This window comes from Plecotus auritus (genome assembly GCF_963455305.1).
Source record: "Plecotus auritus genome assembly, chromosome: 2".
Lineage (NCBI taxonomy): Eukaryota > Metazoa > Chordata > Mammalia > Chiroptera > Vespertilionidae > Plecotus > Plecotus auritus.
This window is the reverse complement of record NC_137771.1, coordinates 96,412,108-96,420,987: the sequence shown is the minus strand read 5'-3', so window position 1 is coordinate 96,420,987 and position 8,880 is coordinate 96,412,108. Positions and strand designations below refer to the sequence as shown.

At 44.5% G+C, this 8,880-nt stretch overlaps 1 pseudogene across 1 annotated transcript; it reads left to right on the top strand.

Moving 5' to 3' along the window:
• Positions 1 to 5,153: 5,153 nt before the first annotated feature.
• On the top strand, positions 5,154 to 6,680 carry LOC308242532 (T-complex protein 1 subunit gamma-like; annotated as a pseudogene). Its single transcript has 2 exons — positions 5,154 to 5,246; positions 5,361 to 6,680. The product of its transcript is annotated as a T-complex protein 1 subunit gamma-like (transcript).
• The last annotated feature ends 2,200 nt before the right edge of the window (positions 6,681 to 8,880 follow it).

The following is an 8,880-nucleotide window of genomic DNA, read 5'->3' as shown; positions in this document are numbered from 1 at the left end:
GGAATGCTCCACTTTCAGAGAGCGGGGACAGCCTGCATGTCTTATGTTTTGGAAATGGGGTTCAACTCCTTTAATGGCTCAGAGGGCTTGGGGGCCAGTGTGCTGGGCAGGGAGGGTGAATTTCGTTGGAAAGCTAATCACCACAATATATTTACCCATTTTTCTATGTTTGTCTTTTGCTTTTTCATATGTGTGAGTTCTTCCTAAAATAATGATAGTAACCTTATGACATGCACATTTTTCTTTGGCTTCTTATTTCATGGTTAACTTTGTTGATGGGGTTTTCCATCCTAAAGCAGAACTTTTATTAATATATACATAGTAGTATATACATATTACATATTATAGAAAATTCAGAAAATAACTAAAAGGATGAATGGGAAGATAAAATTTTCTCAGAATTCCACAACTGCAGATAACAACTCTGTTAACACTTTGATGTGACTGGTGTGTGTGTGTGTGTGTGTGTCTTCAGAGACAACTAAGTGTCTACTCTATATTCTGTATATAATTTTATATCCTACTGTTTTTATTTAAAATTCTATTGTGAGAATTTTCCCATGCCACTGAAATGTATTTAAAAACATAATTTATAATGACTGCTTAATATTCCATTTTATTGATGTCCAACATTTTATTTAATCATTTTTCTAACTTTAGGCACTTAGATTGTTCCCAGTATTTTCGCTATTGCAAACAATGTCTCAGTAAGCATCTTTCTTCACAAATCCTTCACACTGAGTACTCACTCTGTGCCAGGCACTGTGTCAGAGTTGGGTGACGCCAGCAAGAAAACAGATGCCACCACTCCCGTTATCCTGGGCTCAGTTTCACCCTGCTTTTACTTTTAGCCTGAGCTCCTAGAAGTTAAATTACTGTGTCAAAGACACAGGGAGAGAAACTGAGATGAAGAAAGTAGCTGAGCCTCATGGAGGGAGGAGCCCTGGAGAGGGATCTGCCAGCAGCTGGTTCTGCAGGACCAAGATCACTGTGTCCCTAGGGCAGCACTGACTCTGGGCAGGCTTTGCCGTGAGCCACACCCTGATGGCCAGTGGCCTCCTCGTGCTGCAGGTGGTCGTTCCTTTAAGTTTGGTTCAAACTTCCCTTAGAGCAGACATGATAGTAATGACGCCAGATACATGTGCTTCTTTGGAGTGGTGGACTTGTGTCCGACAGACGGGGTCCAGGATCCTTGGCAGAGCAGTTGGTGCGATGAAAATGTAAACGACTGCAGCAGTCAGTTCTGCGAGCCACACATGAGGGGCCTCAGGAGAAAGCACAAATGGAGCCCCACATACCATAGGTCTAAATACATAAAAGCTCCCTTCAAAATGTTAAATGAAAGATGTCCTTCTCCTCTTGCTTTTGCAAATATGCCCTCCTAATGACCTGCAGGCCAGCCTCAAATTTAGGATTTCTGAGCACTTTGAGGTTAATAACATGAGTACTCGGTGGTGCTGACAAGCCTGCTCTGGGCCCCTGTCCTACCCCCTTCCCTTTTCCCCAACTTGAGAGAGGCTCCAAGCTCCAGCCACACCCCCAGCTGCCCCTCTTTGCCCCTAGGACTAGGGATGTGACCTGCCCCAGCAGGACAGACCCTGGGGAATAGATCCAGATCTGTGTAGGCCCTGAAAGTAGGAGCAGGCAGTTTGGGCAGGAAATTCAGGCTCCCAATGACCTAGAACATGATCTAGAAAAAAACCCTATGGGCTCCAGGTGGGCACATTTTCACTCTAATGGGTGGGCGCTACATTGGGGCCCTAGAAAGCCTGGGGCCAGGGCGGAGACCCCTCCTGCCTGGTCTAAGGTGTGAAGGTAACAGTCACTGTTTAGTGAGCTGTACTGGGGGCAGGTTGTGCTCTCCAAGCTTTCCATGCCTTCTTACTTTCAAATCCCAGGTGTTCAGGTGCTTGCTCAACTCACAGGTAGTAACAGCCCAGCCAAGGTTCCACCCAGCAGTCTGACTCCAGACTCCACACTCTTTTTTTTGTTTTGCTAATCTTCACTTGAGGATATTTAGAGTGTAAGAAAGAGAGGAAGGGAGAGAGAGGGGGAGAGAGTTGGTTGCCTCCCGCAGCACTACACCCACCCTAATTGGGGCCAGGGATCAAATCTGCAACCTAGGTACCTGCTCTTGACCGGGAATTGAACCCACTACCCTTCCTTATGTGTGCTGATGCTCTAACCACTGAGAAACACTGGCCAGGGCTGATTGCACACTCTTAACTGCAGTGCTTCACTGCTTCTCATAAAAAGATGGGAAGCCCTGGATTAGATTATCCCAAGACCCAGGTCCTTCTCAGTGATGCCATTCAGCCGTGTGAGCAGGGTAGCTCAAGGCTGGCCAACTTGGTAATGAGGAGGGTCAGAGGTCATTAGGGTGCTGAATCTAATACCCCATGACTCTGTGATTTCATACCACTTCCCTCACTTCAGACACTCCCTAGAGATAAGTTATATGACTAAATATCCCAAATAGGGATTTGGTTGATCATTTATGAGCACAGGTTATGGTTTCTTCACCTGAGTTTGCTCTGGGTTGTCTTCCTGAGTGAATGTGAATGTTGAAATAACTCTTTCCAGATGGACCTCTCTCTTGTCATCATGGAAATTCTGTGGCTCTCTCCTTCTACAAATCACAGTGCGGAGCAAATACATCCCCTTAGATATGCTCCTAGTTCTAGGTTTTTCCAAAATAAAAGTATCTTAGGAAAGCAAGACACTACAGAAGCCTTTTTTCTGAGTTTCAATCTTGGCCGTATGAATAATGCTTGATCCCATTCCTGTATTGCAGGGAAAAGGAGCAATAGCTGCATGATCAGATAGTCTTTCACTTCCTCTCTGTGCAGGCCCACTTGGGGTCTTTGATCAAGAACCTTGGGAAAGGTGACCCCGCTACGTCCCTCTGTCCCTCAGCAGTGGTCACTGTGCCTTCAGGCTGCAAAGGCACAAGGAATGGCTATTTCCCCTAAATTAAATCTATAAAACATTGCATATTTCCCTTATTATCACCCCTTGGACAAAGGCTTGAGAGGAATTGATGTAGAAGTTTGGTCAGTCAGATACCCAGCACAGTTCTCAATGGTACAACAGCAGAGGGGAGCTCTGTGTAGCTGCCCCAATAGGAATGACTCAGTATGTGTGTGTTTTCCAGGGGCCATGGCAGGACCGTTCTGTGTTTTACTGTCTTCACGTATCCAGTGGTGAGTTGGTTTCATTCTTTTTTGGATGTTAACATCTTCAGCCTTTGTGACTACCCTCTGGAACTATTCAGACATTTGTGAGGTAGGAGGGGTTGTGTGTTACTCCTATGTGAATATTTTGTGTTTGTGTTCATGGAGTTACAGACCCATTTGTCATTTTCTAAGTCTCAGCCTTGAATTTTTTTATGTATAGAACACCATGCAGTGACAATTTAGAGCCCTGTACCAGGTGCCTCTAGGTCCTAGAGTCTAGGAGAATGATCCAAGTCATGAGCTAATCCAGGCTGTGCTGGTTCCTCACTCAGAGATCCAGCTCTGTGTGCCTGTTTTATTGATGGTCAGTTGGAGACAGAAGTACCAGCTTTGCCTACCTGGAGCATTGGGTGGGCATCTGCCTGAGGATTAGTTCAACAGAAGTGAGTGGGTTAACAAAGGAGACAGGAAGGTGAATGATACATGGTCCCTGCTCTCAATGAAAAATCAGCAGGTAAATGGCTGACTATGGCATGGTATGTGAGTGAGAGAAAGTTGAAACTTTAAAAGTGCTCTGCATGTAAAGATATTATTGTTTAATATTTGCAGAGTGGCTATCACTTGGGAGGTAGCACCAGTCTGGGACTCTCAGAAGCTGAATTAATTGGGTTATCAGTACCAGAGGGAAGCATTGGCAGTAGGCATCATGAACAAGCTTGGAATTGTAGACAAGGGGCCTGGGCAGAAATGGAGTCTAAGGACTGACTTTGCAAAAAACAAATCCATTTGGTCACAGTTTTCCTCAACTGTACTTCATACCCTTTCTGGAAATATAAATAAGTGTGGTAAAAGAAGGACGAGGAGGAGGAGGAGGAGGAGAAGGAGAAGGAGGAGGAAAAGGAGGAGAAGGAAGAGGGGAAGGAGGAGGAGGAGGGGAAAAAGGAAAGAAAGAAAATAGATGTCGGCTCAACTAGGTTTGGGAGATGTTATATCATGCCCCTTGAAAATTCATAACATGTGTTAGCAAATAAAAGACTCCAAAAGTGGAAGAGTCTTGTGTTAAATAAATCTGTTTAATTATGTTTAAAATTTGAATTTGTGCGTGGCAGACATTTTAGAGCCCCACCTGTAGTATCTGGTTGACAGTGACTCTTCAAGGCACCCGTTCGGGAAACACTGAGTGGTAAAGGTTATGGCAGACATCCTGGTGATTACAAGAAGAACCAGATGAAAGACTGTAGATATCTGGGTACAAATTTATTTCTACTAGTGGAGAACAAAAAAAAAACAAAACACAATCTACAGACTGCAGATCAGTAAATGAAAACACAAATGTATGTGCTTATCATATTATTATTTATGGACTAGCGGCCCAGTGCACAAAATTCATGCATGGGTAGGATCCCTAGGCCTGGCTGGCAATCAGGGCCGATTGGGGCCTTACAGCTGCTGGCTGGGGCCTTTCTTCCCTGGCTGCTGGCAGCCGGCCAGGGCCTTCCTTCATTCCGTGCCACCCCCTGGTGGTCAGGGCACATCGAACTTCCGGTCTACTGTTTCAACTCCCCAGGGGACACTTTGCATATTAGCCTTTTATACATATAGATTATACAAACAATGCAAATGTGCTAATCCATTCAGCATTTCATTTTACCTTTCTTCCTAACTCATTTGAATATTTCTTATCTAAAACTAATATTTTATTTTAAATCTAGATTTGAATCTCAAGTCTGTTACTTTTACAAATTTACATGCCTTATGTAACATCCCTAAATTTTAATATTGTGAGGGTAAGGAAAATAACTGCAAAATCATTTTGCATTATGCTTGGCATACAGTAGGTCTTTTGTAAATGGTTGCTTTCATCTGCCCTACAAACTGCTATTAAACATGCCTGGAGGTTCCCTTTCCAGAAGCTGCTGCCTGCTGCCTCCGCTCTGGGTACCAGGCTCTGCGTACCGGGCTCTGCATCGTACCGCCATGATGGGCCACCATCCTGTGCTCATGCTCAGTCAGAACATAAAGCATGAATCTGGAAGAAAAGTTCAATCTGGAAACATCAATGCCTCCAAGACTATTGCAGATATCATCCAAACATGTTTGGGACCCAAGTCTATAATGAAGATGTTTTTGGACTCAACGGGAGTCATTGTGATGACTTATGGTGGCAATGCCGTTCTTTGAGAGATCCAAGTTCAGCATCCAGCAGCCAAGTCCATGATTGAAATTAGCCGGACAAGATGAAGAGATTGGAATGGGATCACATCAGTAATTATTCTTGCGGGGGAGATGCTCTCTGTGGCTGAGCACTTCCTAGAGCAGCAGATGTATCCAACGGTGGTTGGTGACCAGTGTTTATCGAAAGGCATTGGACGATATGATCAACAACCTAAAGTAAATCAGTACTCCTGTCGGCACCAATAACAGAGATATGAGACTGAACAGTATCAACAGCTCCATAACTACCAAAGCAATCAGTTGGTGGTCCTTTTTGGCTTGCAGCATTGCCCTGGATGCTGTCAAAACTGTACAGTTTGAGGAGGATGGCCAGAAGGAGATTGATATCAAGAAATATGCAAAGGTGGGAAAGATGCCTGGGGGTATTATTGAAGACTAGTGTGTTTTATGTGGAGTCGTGATTAACAAAGATGTGACCCATTCACGAATGTGGCGTTATATCAAGAACCCTCACATTGTGCTGCTGGATTCTTCTCTGGAATACAAGAAAGGAGAAAGTCAGACTGATATTGAGATCATACGAGAGGAAGACTTCACCCGAATCCTCCAAATCGAAGAAGAATACATCCAGCAGTTCTGTGAGGACATTATCCATATGAAGCCCAATGTGGTCATCACTGAAAAGGGCATCTCAGATTTAGCTCAGCACTCCCTTACCCGGGCCAATATCACAGCCACCCTCATAGTCTGGAAGTCAGACAATAATCGCATCACTAGAGCCTATGGGGCCTGGATAGTCAGTCGACCAGAGGAACTGAGAGAAGATGATGTTGGAACAGGAGCAGGCCTGTTGGAAGTCAAGAAAATTGGAGATTAGTACTTTACATTTATCACTGAGTGTAAAGACCCCAAGACCTGTGCCATTCTCCTCCGGGAGATGGCTGTGGCCCATACCTTGACAGAAAAATCCAAGGCCATGACTAGAATGGAGCAATGACCATACAGGGCTGTTGCCCAGGCCCTGGAGGTCACCCTCGTACCCTTATCCAGAACTGTGGAGCCAGCACCATTCATCTCCTTACCTCCCTTCGGGCCAAGCATACCCAGGAGAACTGTGAGACCTGAGGTGTAAAAGGTGAAACAGGTACTTTGGTGGACATGAAAGAACTGGGCATCTGGGAGCCATTGGCTGTAAAACTGCAAACATATAAGAAAGCAATGGAGACGGCAGTTCTGCTGCTGCAGATTAAGGACATTACCTCAGGCCACAAAAAGAAGGGTGATGACCACAGGCAGCAATGCGGGGCTCCTGATGCTGGCCAGGAGTGAGTGGTGGGCAAGGTGACCTCAACACACGGAGCCAACAGTTTCCCCCTTGCCTGAGCCAGATGTCCAGGGACACAGTGGATGTCTTTGTTTGGAAAGGATCGGGTTGAAGGGCAGCCCCAGTCCCTTTCTGTCTCAGTTCAATTTGCAAAAGGCACTGACATGTAATTCTTCACTATTGTAAGCTTTCCATTTAGTTTGCTTCTGATATTAAATCTAAGTCATTTGAAAACAAACAAACAAACAAAAAAACATGCCTGTCTCAGCTTTATGTGAAGTCTATAGAATTTTGAAATGAAATTATTACTAATTACCTAAGGCTGTTGTAGACTGGAGGGAAATTTTGTTTCATGCTATCATCTTGTACAGTCAAAAAAGAAAACCTAAAATAGATTTTTTGACTTCTGGTGCCACTTCCTTCTTGACCCCAGGACAGGAGACTGTGGGTGTGAAGCTGAAGTGGCATTGTTGTCATCGTGGCTGTGGCTGGCCCTGGAACCCGCGGACAGTCCCTTCCCTGGCTGTGGGTGGCCGGCACTGATGTCATCCAAGAAGCTCACTTCCTTTATCCAGTTTTCCTTTTTACGGTATGCTGAATCACTTGGCGGGGAAGGGGCATTTCTGCCAAAAACCCAGAGGAAGCAGCACCTATTTTTGCAAATGTGGTGTCTTAAGACCTGGGAATCGCCTTCCCACATTGTCTTCATTTTGAGGAAGTTGAGACCATCTATCTTGTGATGTCTACAACATCCAACGTCAGCATTTACTGGACACCTACTGTGTACCAGGCTATGAGGACCCTTAGTGTCTAGGCGGGAATTACTTTAGCATCTAACTCACTCAGTGGAGGGCCCACACGGCGATTTGCAGGTGACTATAAGGGGCACTTTTCTAAGTCACCAGCAGTTTGGCATAAGGCATGACTAAATTGTAGCTGTCATTTGAAAGTTTCAGGATGCACTTTCAAGAGAGTAAATGAATAAATATTGACTACCTGTTAACCACTGGTGGACACTTAGACTTTTTGCCTTTGCCCACCACGCAAAGTCCTGGGTTTGAGATCCTCTGACACTTAAGAAGCCATCTTGCACAAAACAAAAACAAAGGGGACACCTGTATACTTTCAACAATAAAGATATATTTTTAAATAAAGAAGCCATCTTGCTTCCAAACACAGAGGACATTGTTGGCTCAGACCTGATATCTACTATCTGAAAGAAGACTTGGGCATCTAATACAATCCATCTTTGTTTTGCAAGGCCAGAGCCCTTATGGATGCATTTGGTACACAACAGTGTAAGCGCCAAGGCTTCTGGTCACTGCCTGTGGAAAAACCCATAACCAGGGCACACCTTCTTCCTAAAGTTTCCCTGATTACAATATAGGAAGTACATTCCTTTTAGAAACAGGAAAAAGAAGACAGGCAAGTGAAGATGACAAAGGATGGTCGACATATTTAAGTGTCAGGTGTTATGTAGGTAGTTCCTAACATTATCTCATTTAATCCTCCCCAAAATTCTATAAAATAGTTTGTATTTCCCAAATAGAGAGCCAGAGGCTCAGAGATGTTAAGTAATTGATGAAGTTTCTAATTAAGGTGGCCCTGCCTTTCACCTGTGCTACCTGGAATTCTGTTTGGATAACATCTGATGAATTAGGCAATTGCACAATTGTATGATATCCCAATCTATAACTTTTCTAAAAGCTAAAACTCTACCCTTAGTAACAGCAATCATCTGTCTTCAGCCTTTGGGGTGATGGATTAAGAAGCCTTGGGTGGGTCTACCCTCTACCAGCTGGGTGGCCTTGGATGAACCACTCCCAATCATCATAGACAACAGTTTTCTCAGCCCCCAAATGGGAATAACAGTGATGGTAAAATAAAAAATAGTAATAATAAAGAGCACTAGAGCCCTGGAAAGTGTGGCTCAGTTGGTTGAGCATTGTTCACGGAGCGGTCGCCGGTCCAATGCCCGGTCAGGGCACATGACGACGGGGTTGTGGGCTTGATTTCCAGTAGGGGGCGTGCAGGAGGCAGCTTATCAATGTTTCTTTCCTCCTTCTCCCCTCCTCTCTCTCTAAGAATCAGTAAAAACATATGTTTTTTAAAAAGCACTAGAAAAGGAAGAGTAAAAGTTTAAATCGCACAGTTTGAATTCAGGGTCTACCACTTACAAGTTATGGGACCTTGGGGAAGTTAAAC